This window comes from Manacus vitellinus, unplaced genomic scaffold (genome assembly GCF_001715985.3).
Source record: "Manacus vitellinus isolate BGI_N305 unplaced genomic scaffold, ASM171598v3 scaffold_11_pilon, whole genome shotgun sequence".
Classification (NCBI taxonomy): domain Eukaryota; kingdom Metazoa; phylum Chordata; class Aves; order Passeriformes; family Pipridae; genus Manacus; species Manacus vitellinus.
The window spans coordinates 9,420,590-9,444,137 of NW_021938895.1; positions in this window are offsets into that span (position 1 = coordinate 9,420,590).

Sequence of the window (23,548 nt, forward strand, 5' to 3'; positions counted from 1 at the left end):
TTAAAAAGAACTGGGATGGTTTAGTATATTTTTATTTTTAATATGGGTCTGTAAACAAGGAAGATGTTGACCCACCTTGGATGAAGACTCATAGTCCTGGTTCTCTTCTATGCCTTTACGTATTCTAAACATATACATAAATCTTTTCTAGATGGTGATCAGATTTTTTTTCTTGGTTATCTGTGGGCGATGCAGCTGCTCAGCACCTCACCACAGGTAATGCAATCAATCATTATGTAAGGCAGACAACCTGAGTTTCATAATGAAATTTATGTCTGTCTTGAAGTTTAATCTAATTTGAATCCTTATAACAGAAATGAGGAAAATTTATACTTTATTTTTTATTTAAAAATTTACATTATATTTCTATGCATTTTTATTTAATTTCCTATACATATATATTTTGAGTCTTCTCAAGAACCTTTCATCTGTTCAGTGATTACTTGAATGTCTGAGATTTGCAAGAGAGAAATCTCTCAAGCTTTATTCTATACCTTTTGTCATATTTCATTTCTTTGCATTCAATTATGCACCTATAGGAATTGGTCTTTCTATCTTCTGTTGCGTTTCCTAGAAAAGGTTTAGCAGTTTAATAAAACAATAGTAAAGCAAAGATGACATTTATGGGTCTGAAATACACCATTGAAAAGCATTAGTAACAAAAATTACTGCACTGGGACTTAGTCAGAACAGCTGGCACGGGGCTGAGGTTTGAGGGGATGAGGTAAAAACCAGATAGGCCAGTTTGCCTTCTTGAATCTGTTCCTGAAGTTCACATACAGCTCCAGCTCCTCTTCTGGAGGTTTTATGGGAACAATGTTCTTCATTATAGCAGAAACTCATTGAAACTGGATTGTGTTCTCTTACTTATACCTGGAATCAGAAACACATCCTCTCTTCAGGTTAATAACCTCCTTGCTACACTTTGAAGACTTGTAAGTTGTAAATTCAAGTAGTCAAAAATTGAAAAATGAACAGATTTATTTGTCCATTTCCCTGTTTTGATTCAGAAGCTTTGTGTGTATACAGTGTGTTATTACCTCTAAATATACACTTGTTCCCAACAGAATGCTTGTCTCAGTGCAAAGAATAGAAATGCAAAGGGAAAGAACTGAGGTTGTGCAGGCTAATAAAAATCTGACATTTCCTTTTAGTCACTTGAGAGCACAAACAATTGTTTTTCATTAACATTACTTTTAGCCATGTACACAAGCATATAGTCATAAGGAAAAGAGTGACTATGTACAGTAAGAAATTTGTGCAGAGGACATAATAATGTACCAGGGATTTATGGATTACTTTTGACAGTTGCTATAGACTTCTATGTGACTTGTGTAGATGTTCCCAAAAGTGAAGCACATTTTTCTTTCCTACTTCTTTTCTTATTTACCTTTTTCCTAGAAAAGAGAACTGCATAGTGCACATGGGGTACATAAAGTCTCCACCATACTTAAGTCTTATAGTTCTTTGCCTTTAGGTTGTATGGCTCTGGGGCTTGATTTTTTTCTGTCTTATGTACAGTGTAAGAGAACAGCATAAAGAAGAAATTGGGGACTTTGTGTGAATCATGGGATAAATATTTATGTATCTAATAAAAAATCTGGCTTTGGGTTTGACACATCTCGAATGAAATCAAACGCAGTGAGCTACTGATGTAAGAAGAGGATCTGTTTAAAATTGAGAATGGTATGAGATATGTTTTCGGATGACAGAGAATTCCACCTGATTTTTCACACATTTCCCACATATTATGAGTTGCAAGTTGATTAGGGAATGAACTGAGGCTCCAGTTCTATTCATATAAGTAATCAGATGATTTTAATAAATATTTTTAGTGGTTTTTGAGATGGTCCAGTGTCATGACATCTGGGTCTGAAACAGATTTCAGAGAGAAAGGCTTTTTGTTTGTTTGTTTGTTTGATTGATTGATTTTTTTTTGTTTGGGTTTGGGTTTTTGTTTGGTTGGTTTGTTTTGGTTTGTTTTGGTTTTGGTTTTTTGTGTTTTGGTTTTTTTCCACTTCCTTAGTTTTGTTTTGTTTTGTTTTGTTTTGTTTTGTTTTGTTTTGTTTTGTTTTGTTTTGTTTTGTTTTGTTTTCCCTAGGCTTAGTTTGGGAAATATAATGAGGTACAGAAGGGAGAATTATTAATCTATTTAAGAGGAAATTAATTTCATCTGAACTGCCTTTGTTTAGAAGAGCACAACCGCATTGCCTTGCATGCCATGGGTTTTATGCATTGAAAATTTATTCCTTTGACATTATTTAATTAAAGTCAATTCCACATATACTTGAATATTTTACAATTTCATAACAAACTATCATTACTGGTGGCTGCAAGTTTTTCGTGCCACTGCCTTTATGATCTTATAAACAGGAGGTTGTGATTTGCCATTACAAGCCAGAAGGAGGAGGAGGAGGTAAGAGTCTGATTATATGACAGTGAGGAAGCTTTATGTCATGAAAACATTGTGTTAGTACCTAAAAAACTTTGGACAACAAGTACAAGAAAACCTATGGTTGCTGTAGCAAAGAAAGACAACAGGATTTATCAACAAAAGCATCACCAGCAGAAATAAGGTCATAATCTCATTCTACTTGTCAGGCCACACCTGGAACACTGTGTTCAGTTTTGGTCCCCTCTATACAAAAATGATGTGGACAGGATAGAGTGGGTCCAGAGAAGGGGCATAAAGACGATCCAAGGACTGGGAAGCCTAACATATAAGGAAAGGCTGAGAGATCTGTGTTTGTTCAGCCTTGAGAAAAGAATCACAGAATCACAGGATATGCTGAGTTGGAAGGAACCCACAAGGATCACCAAGTCCAACTCTTAGCTCTGCACAGGACCACCCGCAAGAGTCACACCATGTGCCTGAGACTATCATCCAAATACTTCTTGAACTCTGCTAGTCCTGGTGCTGCAACCACTGCCCTGAGGACCCACAAGTATCCCTCAATCAAAGTCCAACTTCTGGTCCTTCACAGGACACCGAAGAATCACACCATGTTCCCTAGAGCATTGGGCAAATTCTTGAACTCAGACAGGCTTCGTGCTGTGACCACTTCCCTGGAGAGCCTGTTCCAGTGCCCAACCACCTCTGGGTGAAGAATGCTTTTCTAATATCTAACCTAAACCTCCCTGATACTACTTCAGACCATTCCCTTGGGTCCTGTCACTGGTCACCATGGATAAGAGATTGGGGTCTGCCCCTCCTCTTCCCATCATGAGGAAACTGTAGACTGCAATGAAATCTCCCCTCAAACTACTCCAGGCTGAACAGATCAAATGACTTCAGCCACTCCCCTACAGCTTCCCTTCAAGGTTCTTCACCACCCTTGTTGCCCTCCTTTGGACATTCTCTAAGAGCTTAATATCTTTCTCATATTGTGGTGCCCAAAAATACACAAAATATTCAAGGTGAGAACTTAAGGGTGACCTTGTCACCATGTTCCAGTATCTAAAGTGTGCTACAAAGAAGATAGAGACTCCTTTTTTAGGAGGAGTCATGTGGAAAAGAGGAGGGTGATGGGTACAAGTTAATCCTGGGGAGATTCTGATTGGACACAAGAGGAAAAGTTTTGACAGTGAGCAATCAGCCATTGTAATAATCTCTCCAGAGAAGTGGTGGATTCCCCAACATTGGACACTTCTAAGATTTAGCTGGACGAGGTGCTGGGCCATCTTGTCTAGATATTGCTTTTACCAGGTTTTGCCAAGATAAGTTGGACCAGAGGATCCTTGAGGTCCCCTTCCAACCTGATATTCTATGATTCTATTAACAAACCACCTGAATGAATATCAAATGAATACTTTTTTTGATGCTTCTATCTTTTTCAATATGGCAATATATAGATATATATTTTTAATGACGGTAGTCTGTTAAAAACATGTGAATCATGTGAACATTTACCCAGTGATATTCCTAAATATACAATCTACTTATGACCACACCAGAATATGATTTCATAACAGAATTGAAACACTATTATATATACACTACGGTGTAATAAAAGGTTACTGAATAAATTCAGGGCTAAGTGACTAATTTTTAATGGATATTAATGAATCTTCCAGCTGTAACTTAAAATCTCTAGGAGCCATTGTTCTCAAATGTCATTGTTGGGCCTCTTTTTCATGTTATTCCTGGGTCATCCTGCCACCTGCCCCTGCTGCTTCCTGGACCGCCAGTACTGCTGTTGGCTGGCATCCAACCTCCTCTGGACTGATGTCCACTGCTTCCTGTTCCCTTGCAGAACTGACCTGGGCCTGAGCTCTGGCAAAGCTGGCACTGACCTCAGTGTAGCTTGACAAACACTGCAGTCCAGCTCACAGTATTTTCTCTACATTTCCGTAAATTGTGTTACTTTCTGTTCTCCCATCCAAACTTCTTCCACAATGCGCCCAGTCCATGTTTGGAGAGGACCAAGACTTTGCTCCAGCCACTCTCTATATAATCTCCTCTGCAGCCCTGTTTCGAGCAGTTCCCCTAATTCCTGAAGCTTTTTGCAGTCTTACACAAAACTGTTTTCTCCAGCCTGAACTGGTTACACCAGAAAAGGAGAAGTAACATTTCTGATGTCTTCTCTTGTCAGCATGACAGAGGGTGGATGGAGAAACTGGTGGTTAATTGGAGCTGCTTTTGTCCCTACTCAAATCCTTGCCTGGTGCCTCTTGTCTCTAGATAAATAATGGGCTCAGTCGTAGTGTGGACAACTTCCAGTGAACAGAATGATCCAGGGAGAGATTTGACATAAAAAAGAGCATAAATGAGTATTGGGTGGAGTATTGTTGGCGTTTCTCACAATTTGGAGAAGAATCACCTCCCACTTCAAGAACTTAGACCATCTTTCCATAGCAATATTTCTACCTAACGACCAGATGTTATAACTTGAGAGAGTCAGGACTGTTTGAGTTACACAGAGCCCCAGACTGGTGAGGAAATTTTACAGGCATACTACATTTATTTTCCTATGTTTTAAAAAATAAGAGATCTGGAGTTTGACATGAGCATTTGAAATAATTATCTGTGTAATGAACATATAAGGATAAACGAGGTAACCTATGATGTTTATCAGCCTGAAGTTGTCTGATGTGTAAACAGAAAGTCTGTGCCAGAATGAAAGCATCACAGCAAGGTAAAATCTATAGAGAAAGTTTTTTTGATTTCAATTCATGACTAAAAATATTCACACTTTCTGGCTAGTAGAAGAGTCCTGATTTAAAGATAGCTCCAGTTTTTAAATGTCTTCAGTATTTATCAGCATGAAACATTATCTGCTTTGTTAAGTTATATGCATATAAAATGTTTCTGATCTGTTGACATTAGTTTGTAACAAATAATATCATATTAAATGTATCTACAGAAATTACAGACATATCAAGAATATTTTTTTGTGGATGTCACAGTCTAACATTCCATTTCACATTTCTAAATCCCAAAAGCACTTGAGAAAATAATAGGTGTTATTTTTCTTCCCTTTATACCTGCAGAAAATAAGCTGAGTGAATCCTTACGCAGATTTCACAAACTGTCAAGGCAAAGCTAGGATGAGAATCCAGCTTTCCACTCCAGTGATCTATACCTTGATTATGCTCCTTGTTTTCAAAGACATGTAGACTGGACAAAGAGGATGAAATTTTGTGTTCCTTGCAAAGTCAACATATGAAATAACTAAGGCAGAGGAAAAAGGGGGAAATAGAGAAGTGGAGTTGAACAAGAATTGTAGCATGAAAGCTATTAATTGTTATTTGAGGTTCTTTCCTTGTTTAAAGGCTAAAAGCTGTAAAGTGTTAACAGATAGTTGTTAAAAAGAACAAATTCTGATCACCCTGTATAGTTTGAAAGAAAATTCATACGCACACAGAAGCCAAACCATAACTCACGTGCTCAATATTAACTTAAATAAATTGATCAGTATGTAACAAAAGATATAACACTGAAATTATATTTCGTCTATATCTGAAGTGAAGGTGACCTTTCCTGTTAGTATTATTGTCTTGAAGGACAATTTTTTACATCTGAGGAAAGGTTCACATTGATTAGTTCCTAGAAAAACAGGCACTTCAAAGACTGATGCATCAGTCTTTCTAAGACACTGCCTGAATTGAAAGTATAATCAAAACATTTTTGAATTATAGCTTTGCATCCTACATTGTCCATATTCAAAACAAGAATTGTATATATAAAACTATATTTTAAGAAGTAATAATTATTCATCTAGTTAAGCATTTGAAGAACATTTACTATTGCTTGACACTGTGAAACAGGACACTCGATTTGTCAAAGCCATGATTAACTATATTGAGAATATGGATCTTTAAATTTGATGCCAGTGCAGCCAGAAGGAAAGCAAAGAATTGTAATACATTTTCAGACTAAAACATAAAGTTGAGGTGACTACTTTCCTTTGGCAAATGTGTGAATTACAAATCTCTGCCTTAAAATATACAGAGCTTTCTGTCCTTGTTCTTTGCCCAGCATTTCTGATATTGCTTATATCTAATTATAACATGCATTTCCCTTTTATCAGTGATGCATATTACGTTTTGTCATACTTATAAATGTGCTTTTCATCCATGCTTATTGAAATACATAGAAAACATCTTCCTATAAAACAAATATTTAGAGATGTATAGAGACTTCAGGAAAAAAAAGTTGTAGCTTTATTAATAATATTTTCAATTTTTAATACTGGGCTTCAAGAGCAAAACAGAAAGCTCTTAAGTCCTTAAATGTAATGTATGGAAAGAAGTACATAAAAGTAACATAAATCACAAGAGATTTCTGCCCTATGTGCATTTAGAGATGCAAATCTGGTGACAGTAGTGATAAAAAGCATGCATTTTTTCTAATTTTTCTTGATTGTATTGGAGGCATCTCACAACAAAGGCAGAGTAGGAAGACAATAACCTTATATAACAAAGGAAATATTGGTTAGATAACAAACCCAGGGCATCATTAGAAGATTTAGTGCTGAATATGATGTTGCTAAAGAAATTGATGCTAAATATTAATACAGTGAAATTAAAGCTCTATTTTATGTATTCCTTCATTCTTGTTATAAATATATAAATATAAAAGCTGCATCTATATTGTTAAGATGAACAAGGCCAGGATATTGTCCTAGCATTGGCATGGGATTATTCATACTCTTTAGTCATTAGTGCACTCCTTGGCACATTTTTGGTTTTTGCTGGTTAGCACTAGCCCCAAACCATACTAGTTTGTGAGTTAATAAAAATCATGGACCCTACGTATAAGGTAATATGGATGAATCCACCTTTTTTAGGAAGAAGGGATTTGAGCTGTAAAGAATGAACTAAAATGCATTGCCTGTTCTCAGGATGAACAAACAGACCATTACTTGTTTTATTTACTAGGGCAGATACAGCTGAGGCCACTGCTCAGACCTCTAGACAACTACCAGCTCTTTAACATACAAACCTCCCAAGAAAGACAATCACCAAATCACAGAATGGTTGATGTTGGAAGGAGCCTCTGGAGGTCATCTCGTCATCTCACCCTACCCCCCTGCTTAAGCAGGGCCACTTAGAGGCAGTTGCTCAGGACCATGTCCAGATGTTTTTGAATTTCTCCAGGAAGGAACAACTCACCATCTCCCAGGGCAACCTGTGCTAGTGCTTGGTCACCCTCAAGATAAAGTCTTTCTGACATTTAGACAGAACCTCTTGTGTTTCAGTTTGTGCCCATTGCCTCTGGTCTTGTCTCTAAGCACCACTGAAAAGAGCCTGGCTCCATCTTCTTTGCATCCCTTTTCCAAGTATTTACATACATTGATGAGATCTCCCCTGAGCCTTCTCTTCTTCAGACTGAACAAACAGTTCCAGCTCTCTCAGCCTTTCCTCATGGGCAGAGGCTCCAGTCCCCTAATCACCTTAGCAGCCCTTCACTGGACTTCCTGCAGTGTGTCCATGACTCTTGAATTTAGGAGCCCATAAGTGGACACACTATTCCAGGTCAGGCATTACCAGTGCTGTCTTTCTCACTGTGAGTTCTGATCTCTACATAACAGTTAATATGCTCTCACAAAGTCCAAATTTTATAGTCTTGAAATGTATTTATTTGCTTCTCTGTTCTGAAGAACTGTGTGGTAGGTTTTGACATTTATCGAATTCAGGATTCAGGCAAAAGATAGAAAGTTACTATTTTCTGTGAGACAGTCTGCTACTCACTGGTTCTGTGCTCTGCCACTGTCACAACTCTTTTGTCAGTGCAACACTGATGTCTCACTCACACACTGCTGTGGATAACTTTTAGGTTGCTTTCTCGCAGCTTTGTAATCCACACCTGGATTGAACTGTTTGGTTTTTCTGAACAACAGATAGGAAGAAAATTTACTTTTGAGACTGGGTACCATGAAAAGTGGCAGACTGAGTAGACAGCCTGCTGAGGCTGAAAATGAATCCAAAATCTTTCTCCTTTTTACATTCAGATGCTTTGGTCATTGCTTACTTCCAGCTTCTTTCCGGTCATGAACTGTTGCCTGATGTCCACTCTTTTAAAACATTTCAGATGATCAGTCTGTGCTTAAAAAAAGCAATTAAGAATATGTATTTTTGGGAGGGGTAATGATATTGTTCTGATTGGAGTTTAGTGTATGCAAGTAGATGGAAGACATTCCTGGTCTTGCTGAAGAAGCAGGAATAGTGTGACATGAGAAGCAGGGACACTGTCCATACTGGTATTGCCAGTCTCCTGTTGGACCTTGAGGTAGCCTGTTTAAAGCAGGCTTGGCTCTGCACTGTCTTCATGGGAGCCATCTAAACATTATGTGTCTGTCTAAACTTGTCCAGATGGAACAGTTCTGTGCTGAGAAATAAAATCACCTCTGGAGAGCAATCATCCCTTCACTGACAAGGAAACATAGATGACTTGTTTAGTTTAGACCTTAATTAGCAACCTTGCCAGGTTCTGTTTCCCACCAGGGGAAGCACCAGATATATTTACAGCCCAGTTTAGTCAAACACGGCAAATATTTAAAGCAATTCCTATTCAGACTCTTAAGCACATGTGGAAGTGGCACAATAAAATGAATTCTGTAAAAGTATTTGTAGCTAAGAAAATGTTTAAAGATGCTTTTGAAGAGTGGCTCAGGCGGTAACCATATGAGTTTCAGCCCATTCCTTTCCTAGCCATATATAGAAAATGAGCTGAATAGATATAGGATTTTGTCAGGGATCTTGATATAATTCATCTAGTTTTATGTGTTTAATATAAATTATCTATCATTACAAAGTGTGCTGGGTTTTCAAGGACAGATTTGTTTGTATTTTATCTTTTTATGCTTGTTTATTTTTTGCAAACCATATAATCAATAATAACTGTTAACTACCTATTCAAATTCCTCTTCATACAAATATTCAGACTTGAACAGTGTTCATGTATGGTTTTTAAGAGGAAGTCACTTCAAACAGTTTCAAATTAGGAACTCTTTTTTTCCTGATTTTTTTTTCATTGTGCCATCAATCTAGTTCAAAAAACCATATAGAAATTCTTTTATTGTTTCTCATACAAAGATGTTCTTTCTCTCCAGAGTTTCGATTTCTGTAACTTGGGAGTTTTTGTGGCTGCAATGTTTTGGGTTTGTTCTTGGTTAGTTTTCCAAAGATATCACAAAATTGTTTCGCTACTAGGAGTCACATCACAAGCAACTGTTTACACGGATTGAATGCAACTTCTCTGGGAAGATATTGTGGGACTGATCTAATAGAAAAAATAGTAAGAATTGTTTAACATTTCAGCTCAGCACACAAGCATCTGTAAACTGCTTTGGTTTCTCATGAGACGTCTGTGAAAAAAGCAACCTTGAGAGCCACTGAGAAAAAGTGAGGTAGAAAGAACTTTTATTTAATAGCACAGGTCGCATTTGATCAGTTAGAAAAGTGGTGCATGCAGCACTTAACCTTAAAGCTCTTTGAAATAGTGTATGTGCTTATAGAGAGCATTCTAGTTCCTCTGTGAAGAGATACTCCATAGTGATAAAAAGAGCTAGGAACATTATACTTGTGGTTTTTATTTTGTGGAATACTTGTTTATTTCTTTACACCAAACAGTACATTTCTCATAGAAATGTTCCGATGTTTTATTCTGTACTTTGCTGATCTGCTGTTTCTACATGAGAAGTGTCCTTCAGTACTTTAAAGCTCATCTTTTGGGGTGAGATAGTGAGATGAGTAAGATGAGGGAGGGGACATAGTCTTTCCTTGAAAAATAAAAAATGCTAAATAAAATGATCTTAATTTCAAATATTACTGGTGAAAAAAAATTTAGATATTGTCTGTAAATATTTTCTCTGAATCTGAAGAAAAGTAGCATCTGCTTGTATTCATCTTGAGAAAGATAAAGGATATCCTGTATAGACAATCTGATATTATTAACTGTGAAAAAGTTCAATAATTGTGTTTTTTCTTAAAATTAATACATTAATTTATGTGCAGAAGCTCTTCCTCAAATAAGGACAAACAACCAACATTGTCATTCATTGTTTAGCAGGTGAATATCATCAATACAAAAAAATGGAGAGGAAGACAGCAGACAAGTTTTCAGGCAAGTGCTAAATATGATATTGGTGTTAAACAGAGCCTTGTTTTACCCTCCTCTCACTGTTTGATTGGGTTTTACTGAATCTGTCTTTCAGTCCTGGAAACTATTTATTACACATAAAAATTCTTAACCTATTCATTTTCTTTAACATTGAGGAATATTGCCAATAACTATCTGAAAGTTCAAAGAAGTAATAAATGAAAGTTCAAGCAATTCCCCCTGTAGCTTTTTTGATACCTATAAAAATCATGATCTATCAAAGAAGCAGAATTTTTTGTTCTAGAAGCCAGACTGATTATTCCTGTTACGCGATGTTCAATTAGAAATCTTTCTACCTTTAATGCTTATTTTAATCAATGCTCTTGATATTCAGTAACATGTAATTCACAGATCAGCTCTGTACCCTTACATTTAAAGCTTTTTTTCTTTAAGTTAAAATACTGGCTCTAGTTTTGATAGCTATAATCTTTCATGACCTTCCCATGCACTTTTTGGGGTTATATCTCTACTCTCTCTAAACTTTGAAAATTAGAGGGTTTTTAGCTCCTTACTACTTTTTTGATTTACATACAGGCTACAACAGTGGATTCCTGCTTGGATCTGAAAATCCCATTTGAGGGCTGACAATTCATTTTTATGAAAATGAGGTATACTTTGAGAAAATGTTATTAGGTTTAATGTTGTAATCAGCACTGATGATGGTGATGATAGGAATTAAATTAATTAGTTTTAATTTTATTTATATATTTATTTCCACAGGTTATGCTCTGGTGGGACCTTTAAAAGATTAAAACAGTGGATGAGCTACATATTTCTTCTCCTTATTGGCCAGATTACCTCTCTGATCATTTAAAGGAGCTTCACCAAAAAGTGAAGGGAGTAGTCATTTTTATTACAGAGACTGGATAACATTGTGTAGGCAAAGTGTAATATGAAAATAGAAGAAGTATAGGAGTTTCTTTCTTGCAAATGAAATATAAAGGCATAAAACCTTGCTCAATGTCATAGGAAATGCTGTCTGTTTATCTGAGAGCAGGCTGAGAAACTTTCAGTCTTGTTCTCTGCCTAGAAAACTATCGACGCCTGGACTTCTGAGACTGTCTGCTTCTTTGATAATCATTATAAGACTATAATAACATCTTGTTGGAAAATAAAGTAGAGTGTCATGTTTTCTCAGAAATAAACAAAACAATAGAATGGAAATTATCAGGATGAAAGCTGTAGATCTGTGTTTTTCTTAGAATGTGCAATACTCTACCTTGAATTTTATAGATTAATGTTCCATTCTGTAACATTAAGAGAATTTCTAGTTATGGAAGAAACATTTTTTAATTTTATGAGCATTTTATTCCCAATTGAAAACATGTAAGACAGGATTATTTTTCATAAAAGTGGAATATGAAAAAACACAACACTGAAGAAGACTAACTAGCCTAATTATCTGAGAATTTTATGAACAGTGATATATAGGTATTCTTTTGAGCAACCAGTCATAAAGGGTGAGCAGTTAATTCAGCTACAGACTGCAATAGTGGGAAGCAGGAGTTTGATAATGCCATAACTAAAAGAAAAGAAACATCAGGACACGCCAATAAAACAATCTCCTCTTGAATATCCTTTTGAGAATTTATTTAAAATAGAGACAAATTGCTTCCTCTATGGTAAAACAATAGATTTAGAAAAAAAAAAAAGAACAAAAAATCCAGATATGTGAAATGCGAGACAATGAAAAACAGTTGTCTTTTGTCATATAAACATGTTTGTTTGTTATATAAACTATCTCTGTACTCACTAGAGAGTGTAGAGTATGAGGTATGCTGTCTTAACAAGTGTTTGCAGCATCACCCACCCAGCACTTAGTGAAAATGATGAACCAATACCATCCAATACAGCCATTCTCTAAGTTATTGAAATACTGGTGGTCTCACTTGGAATACGCTGCGTGGGAATTCTGCCTTTTAATCACTATAAGTGGCACAGTATCCTAAACAGAAATGTAACCCTCACTGTTGAAAGGTCAGCTTTCTAGTCCAGTGGTTTGTTAATGGAGAAAGATAAAAAACCTTAGTCACTACATTTTCTGTTTAATTTAATTTAATTTATTTTTTTTCTCCTGGTTGCCCCTCCATTCATGTTCCTCAGGTGTTGTTATAGTGCTTTCTCAGCACAGTGGAGGTGAGACTGATTCAGGTGACTGATTCTACCTATCTGTATCATAGGGATGTATTCACATTATGCAGCAAGGCCATTACTGTTTCATTACAATGTGTCATTTTTTATTTCATGTATTCTGCGTCGTTAACTGAATCACTGCTCTGTAAAAGACTCTGGAATAGGTCTTCTGTGAGATTAGATGTACATTCCACTGCGGTCAATTCAGGAAAAAAAATTAATTCCCTTTTCCCTCAGTCCTAATGTATTTAGTATGATTGGAAATTGGAGCTGGAAGTTTAAGATGGTCTTTAGTCTTTTCTTATCAGCACATAACAAATCTCTGAAAATACAGGGATTCTTCAGGTGAATCATTTGTCCCTCCATCATCTTCATTATGTTGTGTCACTGTCTACTTCCTGTGTTATAAGTGGTGTTGCACCTACTGGGTCCACACTGGTGACATACACACAGCACCTGTCCCACAGATGACAGCCAAGTTGAAAGAAAGTCCACTTTACTGCACCTATTTGGTACTACATTGGCCAAGCTAATAGAAATAAGATCAAATTAATATTTGCTTTTTTCTCTTAAAATCAGGGTATCTGATTCCAAATTAAATAAGGTATTCGTAGTGTTGGTCACATTTTAGTACATATTAACTTAAATCCCCATAACCTCCAGGGGTACTAACTCTGCTCAAAATTAAACATCTATTCAGTAAAATTATTGAACTTCGGTTCAAATCTTTGATTTTACCAATATATTCCTGTAGAGATAAATGGATTTGCATAAATATAGAGATAAAAGGATTGAGATACAGAAATAGGAAGCATAAAAAGCCTCCATTTTCTCATCTATTTCTTTTTCATGTTGACTGGAACCACAGTCAGGGTTGTAGTTCTAGCAGTGAACCATAACTTCCAAGCTCAGTGATCTGAGAGATTTCTGGGAAAAAAAAAAAAGGAACTTATTAAAATGAACTCAGAGATATTCTTATTTTGAAAAGATGAGGGCTAGAGGCGTAAAGGAAGGGGGAAGAAGGGTACTTTATATGGAACTGAAGAAAACCTGCAACAAATACAGGTGACTTGGCAATTTTGGATTGAATGTTTCTGCCAAGGATTGTGACTGTAAAGCTATTTTAGGAATTTTTGCATTTTCCACAGTAAGCAGTATGACAAATAAATGTATAAAGGCATTCATTCTGAGTGTTCCAACATTCAGTCAATGATGGTAAATAAAGAACCACTCTGCATAAAACAGACAATCTTATACATATACTGGGCACTGTTTTAATGGTCTATAATTAAGTGTAAAATTGGAAAAGAGAAAAATGTAATGATGAGCAAAATTTCACAGCTAGGTTTCTCAGTTGCCAAATGCTTCAGAAGGCTGCAATTTCACAGCAGGATTGGTTCCAGAAGTGGAAATTGGACATAAATAATTCCAGACAGTGTAAATGTAAATTTAAAGAAATTAATTAAGAAGCACATTTTGTCCTGATATGTTCTCTATTAATAATTAGAAACTAATCTCAGAGCTATGGTTTAGAAATCCACTTATTAAAAAAATCTTTAACTAATTGACTTCAATTGTAAATCTCTATCTAAGAATATTTCCAACAGTTGGTCAATTTTGGTGCATTATTTCATGATAATTGCAAATAAAATGCTTTGGATGTGTTGGATGCTGAACAAGAAACATTAAGGCTATAACAAATCAGTTATTTTCAGGTATGGTATAAATAATCCTGCACCCTAACACGTCTATTGCCACTGACTAATAGAGCATTAACTTTTTTTTGTTACTGTTTTTGACCAATGGTCTGTGTTTTCCAATAGAGATGTTGTTATCATTAGATCCTCTTTATCAGAGAAAGTTATAGGGCAGAATGACTCTTTGTTCTCTAACTAGCTGTACCTAGGGGATATAGTGAATACTGTGGCACTAAAAGGAAATCACTACTTTACACTCACATGATTGACTTGGAGACATATTTAAGTCTCCAAGTCTTGGAGTAGGATTTGGGGTAGGTTTATTGTAGTGTCAAATCAGCATGACGTGTGTTTCCTTGATGTAAGCACAGTGGGGCCTTTAGGACAGGTTGCAAAATGAATAGTGATTGTGAAGATACACAGATAAGGCAATCTGCCAGAGCCAGGGACGGACTCAATATGAAAACAAGTGCTCGTTCTTAAAAGAATTTGTGTCAATACCATGCGTGTGATGTATTTGAATCTCCTGTCAAACAAAAGGGCTCTGGCTCAGAAAAGTGCTGCTTACAGGAGGTAGCAATTGATACAACTCTGCACTTTTTCTGTTTGATTAAAAGTCTGTTATTGATGAGACAGAATGATGGCCTGGCTTCACTGCTGGGCTGAAACCCAGCTACTTTAGGAGCCAATCTTATTAACTGGTAGTTAAGTGTCATCACCATGTCTGAGACTGGAAACATGCAAGGATGAAAACAGTACATTTGAGCATGCCAATACATCATGAAAAAGGAGTCCCAAAAGATAAAGAGTAGCAGAAGGTGAGTAGATTTATGAATTTAACTGTTCCAATTAACAAGCTTCTACAAAGTTTTAGAAAAAATAATTTGTACTTTAATGAAAGTACTACATACTTTCTTGTGGAAGATTTTAGGATTTTTTAAATAACTAATTGGATCAAAATATGTATTGAGGGGAAAGAAGAGCAAAAATGAAGAGAAAGTGAACCAAAAGTAGAAGTTCAAATAATACTTTCATACCTTTCATACCTTGAAGACAATCTAGATAATGCTGACAAATTTTTTCAGTGGGTGAGGTATTTTGGTACATCCAAGTAACAAAAATGGTTACTTTTATTGCAGCTGCCTTGACACAGAACTTGGTACTTTAGTGGTAGAAACTTTATGGTTTCTGTATTCTCCTTCTGCTTATTTATTATGGATTTTGAATGTGAGTTATTTCTATTGCTTTATTTAGATCATAGCGTTTCCATTAGTTTAGTATCTAAAGGATACAACTAGGCTGGATGCTGCTTCTAACACCCTGTAAACATGAGCGGGAGGGTCTGTTGAGAAAGGTGATGAAGGTAAGGTTATTCATAGCTGCAGAAGTGATAGGAGAAAAGGCAGGGAAAATGTTTGGGTGTCTCAAGGAGTCTGCAGAGAGGTTTCCCTAAAGAACCTTTAGAAGATGAGTCAAACTCTATGGATTAGCTGTTTTCCCATCACAGTATCTTCCACAGGCTCCGACAACTGTAAGGGCACCACTTTGTGCTGATTAGGACTGCACAATAACTGGACAAACATCCTAAAGTTTAACTGCAAAAATTTATTTTACCATGGTCACCTTCTTTAAATCCAGCCTTAAAAATCCTTTTATTTAAAAATTTATGAGGAAACTTACAGATGAACTTTCTAAACATAAGTAAGCCTTATGATACATTTAAGAGAAAGGCAAACTGCCTATGGCTAACAGAGTGGCTAACAGTGAAAACTCACTGCAAACTACCTTAATTTCTTTTTTTGTTTTGACAGACTTCATGCACAGCTGTTGTGTATAAATCCATCATGCAGGCACGTGTTCATGCGTGTCACAATGGACAACCATCGGATTGCACAGGGCAGTTTCTGGTTACAGCTGTAATCTTGTTTTGGCTCATATCTTAGTGTGACGTGAAAAAGCCTGATTCCTGGGAAATACTTCCAAAGTATTCCACATTCTAATGCACCTATGAAACAATTTATTTATTCATTTTGCATGTGTGTGTATAAGTATCTATACATGTAGATAGATCCCATATAAATAGAAACTTCTCAGTTTAGATATAGTCACTTACTTTTCTATCTCTCCAGAGTTTATTTGAAAATCTAGCCATTATCCTGTGGAAAAATTACTGTGTGCATAATAATGACTGAATAGTTAGTTGTAACAGCGTCTGTCTTATGTCAGCTAATATGTATCTCTAAATTCAAAGTAGCAGCAGTTATTATAATTATTATAATTGATGTTTTGTTTTATAAGTACAATTAGGCATACCATTTACTTGTAGCAACCCCGTGTTTAGCAAATATAAATGGAATTTTTCTTTAATACCTTATCTGAGAGGAGTCAACATCTCCTCACTTTTAAACAGAGAAAAGACAGTAGTTTTGGGGCTGGTACCTGAAGAAAAATTCAATGCCAGACACTGAATTAAATTATGCAGTCAAACTAGGAGAATAAGCTTAAGATAAAACCTGGTTACAGGTTTTTGCAAAGTCTACAGGCAAACATCTGGCTATGTTTTTGTCCTTCAGGTATGACAGATTTTGCTAAGAACAGCACCATCGAAAATCCCATAAGAGCAAACTGGCCTGGGAGAAAATTAGAAGGTAAGAGAAAAACATCTTTATTTATTCATCTTACCTTGACTTCTTCTGCCACTAGGTTTGCTTGAAGAGAAATAGTTCAGAAGTAATTTCTGCTTAGTGCTTGCCTTAAAAATGATTTTGTTCTGTGTAGTTTTTTAATATTTTCTGCTAAAAGGAAAATGCGCTAGTACTTTCCAATAATTGATGTCAGTTAGCCTTCAATGTACTAGGGCTGTGGTTAGTGGTCCCAATTAAAACCTCAAAATTTATGTCAGATAACAGATACATTTCTTACTTTCTAAAAGGAATGGGTGTTGGCCAGAGGCTAGAGACTGTCAGTTAGTGCAGACAGTTCAAGGGAGATCATACTAGCACCCAAAACCAATTTCACCTTTCCATTCTGGGCACTATATATTTCTAGTGTATTTACCTTCTATGTAAAATAGAAGTGAATATAGAGAAAGCCTGGTTCAGGGCACAAGACCCTGGACTGGATAATGCACAAACCAGACGAAATATTTGAAAACATAGTACTTAAGCTCCAGGAAGCATGTACAGTGCAAGTAGACATCAAGGTCAAATTCAGACATCCCATTCTAGATCTAAGTACGATCACTGAAGAGAGTTTTGCCCTGAGGCATTGCTTGCCAGCTAGAAATGACTGGCTCTTTCCATTTGATGGTGGAAGGACTGTTTGTGCTCTCCAAATTTCCCATGCTGTCTGTTCATACTTGGCTGGTTTTGTGTGAAATGGTTCAGGCTGTATTTACATCGTTTTTTCCACCAGGATAGTAGCTCACTAAAGTCGTAACACATACCTGGGGGAAGATACTGTTATTGGCAAAGTGGATGCTGTCAAATTTCCAAGGAAGTTTTATTTTGATACAAAATTTGGTCATTTTTTTGTAGTTAAAAGATAAATGTTTTGAATATCAGGTTCTATCCGCTCACAAATTTTCAGTTCTCCAAATAACATCAGAGATACTAATATATTTTTAAAAGCTAAAATTCTTCATTCCCCAGTGGAATTATTCCACTGAAATATAAAATAAATTAGTAAATACCAGCTTGAGGCAGACATTCAGAGTGCAGGCTTTCACCATTGCTGCTTGTAAGCAATGATAGCAAAGGCAATCAGCAAGAGGAAACATCAACCTATAGTTTTGATAAGTAAGTAGAGCTAAAACAGATATTGGATATGCTTGTCCTCTGTTGATCTGTTTTAAATTCATTGTTTATATTTCTATGCCCAGCTTTGAACTCGGAGGATGAAATAAGTAATTTCATCTGATGTCTGTTGTAAAAGCTAATAAGAGTTAATCAACATAAGCCTGGAATGTTTAGGTTGATTATCAGGAAAATGTTTTCTGACAGTGACATATATCATGGTTTGGGATTGTCCCAGATGGCAAATAGCTGAGGCCAAACTTCTTGGATCATACTGCCAAGCAGACAGAGGTCAAGAAAATACATTCTGTGAAACAGCATCATAAAACAGGAATAGGAGGTGATGATCTGAGAATCCTGCTCATCTGTTAATGCTGGGATTCTGTGATCCAACTTTATTTAGTTTAGAGAATGTTCAGTCCTTCACGGAGAATATTCTGCATTATCAAGGCAAGATGAGAGTCACTAGCACAAAAGAAAGAAAAAGGGTAGCAGCAAGAAAAGACCTCTCAAGCTAATAATTGTTCATAGTGCACCTTCTTTCCAACTGCTGGCATACGGTGCTCATATAAGCAGCTGCTTTGCAGTATCACATCCATACATCTGCCTGTCAGATAGGTGTTTTGCTTTTGAAATCTGGTGGCCAGGATTCTGTGAGGCAGTGCTTGAGATAAAGGTTATCCAGAGGTACCACACAGACTTAGGTAAGGAAAGGCAGAGGATAGCAAGTGTTCACTTAATCCTTCCTTCTCCTATTCAGCCCATTATTCTCATGTTTTAGGGGCAGATGTGCAATCTGGGAAGTTTTCCAAATTCATTTTTCAGAACATTAAGTGCTCTCAACATTAGGCGCACCAAGCAAATCCCTCTGTAACAGTTTTGCCACCAGCACTGAAGACGAGTTGCTTTCAGGATGAAAATAGATGACTGAGAACTTGGGCCAAACCAAGCAATTTGTACATTAAATTACTTAGAAAACTTTTTAGCTGGTTTTCACACACCCTCTCTGATTACTTAGAGTTCTTCAAGCCTTTGAGCACTTACATGAAAAGTCTTCTTACATGGTCTGTTTCTCAAAAAACAAAAAAATCCAAAGATAATACATGACAGGAGGCTGACAAATGCTTCTAGAAAAACTGTATGTATTAGAAAATGAATCATCTACCCCAAGGTATTGATCTGATCAAAGAGTTTCTAAATATGCGGACATGGCTACTGAACCATGTTATTTTTCTATTTTATTTGGGTTCCTTAGTTGTTCATACCTTAGCAGAGTGATTTGTTTTCTTAATAAAGGGGACAGAATCTTGGAAAATTAAGAAGTAGTATTAAAAAGGACTTACTCTTTTCAGTCAGCAACCTCAATTTTTCTTTTCTGCAACTTATTGAGATTCCTAGTGGAGTTTAGGTTTCTTGCTGCAGAGCCCTTGAGTTAGACTCTCCTCTATCTGCAGTAGCTCAGGTGTGCTGACATTCAATAAGGTTCAGCTCTTTCCTTGTGCTTTTAACTAATAGGCTGGAGGGACTGGAGTTGTATGTCATTTGATTGTTCTATTTATTTAGAAGTCTGTCTTATTTATTGTTACTTATGTCTACAGGGAAGCAATACCGAAGACTGACTAGTTAGGTGAATAAATTTTTGTTAGCTTTCTTTTTTTGAGAAGGATTTTAAAATGTAGGGCTTGTAATGAAGAAAAGACAGACTAACAAGCTTGGAGTTAAAGCTTAACCTCGATTCTGAGTCATTCAGAGTGTGAGCATGCCCAGGTGGGGAACAGATTGTAGATGCTGTTGTCTTTTATAGGTTAACAGACAGTTGACTTACTTGATTCCTCCAGTACTGGTTGTACTCATCTTTTGCCCTCAGTACAATTGATCTTCTACATCCTTTTAACCAAGTAGGAAAGTTAACTTTAAAAACCTCAACGATTTCATAATGGTGATGAATTCTCATATTTCTGAAGGTACATATGGAGACTCTAAATCACCACAATCATAAATCACACTCACAATGAAGGGTCATTCACAACTTTTCTGGGCAACCTGTTGGAGTGTCCCAATACCTTCATTGTGAAAAAACAAAAAAATCTTCCTTATGCCTAATCTAAGTCTACTCTCTTTCAGTTTAAAACCATTGTCCTTCATCCTGTCAGTACAAGTCCTGGTAAAAAATATGTCTCTTTGCCATTTTAATTAGCAGCCTTTATGCATTGAAAGGCCACATAAGGTCACTTCAGAACATTCTTTCCTCCAGGCTGAACAACCCCCAGCCCTCTCAGCCTTTCCCCATCAGAGAGGTGCTCCAGCCTTCTGATCATTTTTGTGGCCCTCCTCTGGACCCACTCCAACAGCTCCATGTACTCAGCCTCCTGTACTGAGAACCCCAGAGCTGGATGCAGTACAGAGGTAGAATAACCTCCCTTATTCTGCTGGTCACATTTCTTTTATGCAGTGAAGATGACTAAGCATTTTACTAAATTTACAGGCTTTTTTTTTTTTTTTTTTTTTTGCTGTTGTTTCCGTGTAATGCCCAGTGTAATGAATTGCTTTAGTATTTATGGTAAAAGTAACAGCACCATATCAAGGAACAGTTAACTAAGAAAATGGCCTATAAACATACACACAGAAGGCTGGGTGTTTCCACTAAAAAACCTTCCATTGTTTGAGAACCCTACCACTGTAGCAAAGAAGCCATGTGTCTACATCAGTAATCTCAGTAGCACCCAGAAGTTGTCGATTTAATCATGTTCTTTCAAGTTAAGCACATGAATAAACATTGTTTAAATTTGAACTGTGTTCAGCAGAGGGAAAAATGGTATTATATTCAAATATTTCTCCCTAATAAATTTCACCCATATATTGGCTTCTTAATACTGACCACTGTGTAACATAATTAGGAGAGGATTCAACAGAGGTCTCAACAGTAAAGAAAAAGATCCATTTATCAATGGATCACATTAATGACTTGTTCTCACAGCATCTCTAATAATTCCCAGAGCTGAAACAACAGGTCCATTCCAATAGGTCTAAGGGGGATTCTGTGTTTACATCACTGCATATACAAAAAAGCTGTGTAGTTCTCTAAGGCTCTTTAGCTTTAACTAATTAAACAGTGATTTTTCTGCTTGTGTCAGAAAATCGGTGGTGCCTTATGAACACAAGCAACTGTGGAGAACACTTCTAAATATGTAACTGCCTTTGGGCACCATGCCACTGAGCAAGAGAAAGGGCAAAGGGAACTGGGGAATTTAGCTGGGGAGACTCCAGTCACAAACTATAGAATTAATCCCCCTAGGACGAGGATAGCCTAAAACCTCATTGCTTACTGCCTCCAGCTTGTGACATATTTTATTGGCCCTATAATTTCTATTACAATAGTACAGAAATATGTATATAGATGTTATTTAAAAAAGCGAAAAAAACCAAGAAAAAAATCCAAATTCATGTTTTTCCCCTGGGAAGATGGTATGAGAAGGAACCATGCATAGCAGATTATTAGGAACATTGTTTTCATGCTGTAGTAAAAGGCAGAGCTGAAGCTGTTCCACTCTACATGAAAAATGAAAGTGATGGATGTGGATTAGATTATCTGTTGTCCACAGCACAGCTGAGTCCAACCTTCAGAGTATTTAGTGCTACGACACTGTATGCAGTTCAACCATATATATAGAAACAAGGTCCAAAATGCTGTGCTTCTTATGCACATCTCCTTGAAGTTATCAGCTCTGATAGATGTGCATGTTTCCCATAATACTTAAAGAAAGAAGGGATCATGACAGATGCATATTTTCAGCAGTCAGCTTCGGGGAGAGCTAGCATAACCATACAGAAGGGAAGAATGTGGGAAGAGTTTGGTGTGATGAGTAAGTGGTGGTCTAAGTCAGAACAGTTACTGTTTTATCTTCCTTTCTTTAGGTATCAAAAATATGAATCTCCTTGGAACAGGAGTCAGCTAATGAGAAAAAAAAAAAAAGACATAAAACTACTTCACTGCTTCAAATAGTCCAATAGCCTAATGGCTAAATGATCCAACTGTGGAAATGCAATTTCAAATTTCTTATTGAGATTAGGTGCTTGAATTATATGATTTAGACCCTTGGGAGTTCATTCCTCTGACTAAAAACCTGTTTGACTGCAGCTGGCAATTCTGGGTTCTTCATTTAGCTTTAGACATTTAACATCTAGGTAAAACATCTAAGCAACTGTTTTTTTTTTACATTCTCCTACTTAAAGGACCTAAAGAGTAATTCAAGTGACTCATTTCAAGTGCAGGTAAGACAGGAAGACAAATAAGCTTTTTTGTTTTTAGGGTGATCAAACCTTGGTACAGGTTGCCCAGAAGGGCTGTGGGGTCTCCATCCTTGGATATATTCAACCCCCAACTGGAACATTTCTTTGCACTTAATTTTTTGTCTAGAGTGTACTCACTTTAGTTTTAGATTCCTAACATAGATGAGATGATTCTCAGCTGATATCAGTTGTATTTGAAAGCCAGACTGGCATGCTGAGAGATAGATAGAGGTGGAGAAAAATAGTGAGGTATGTGGTGAACTGAAGAACACAGACAGAGTGTGTGTTAGACAGCAAATTAAACTGAAGTCTTCTGAGATTCAAGTTAGAGCACTCTAATGGCAGAACTACACTTTCACATGTATCATGTCAACACATACTTTTCACTTAGAAAGCCTTAATGTGAACATTGTATACTGGAACAAATCCTCTGCGCTTGAGAAATGTCACAAGGCAAGACATGTACAGAAAAATGACTTGCAGTTGTTTCAGTATTGAAACACAATAATTACACACTCATGATCATGACAGATACATCACACTGAAACATTTCCCCTTCTTTCTTCCTTGATATTCTGATAAGATTTAATAACTAAGATACCTCTTTCCTATCTGACAGTTCTTATTACATTCTTCTACAAGGCAATTAATTCAGACTGAAATCAGAACGAAAATAAAAATTTGATCTTTAAAAAAAGAAGATAATGTTGCTGATTCTATATTATATATCGTGTATTTTCACTATAGCAAGGTATAATTTCTTGAAGAATGAAGAGTATCCTCTTCTAAGGATGACCAAGAACAGATTTAGTAGGAATTCTCACATAATTGCCTTTTTTTAAAGCATTTCTTTCTCTAATGACGTACAAATAACACTGTTATTTTACTTTCTTGAATTATGTTAAATGTAAACAATTTGGGAAGTGGATTTTCACCACATTTCCAGCCTAATGGAACTGTAACAATAATATATGACTTGAAAGAATCAGAGGAACCTAAATGAGAATTATGTGTTGCTCCCTCTGAACCAT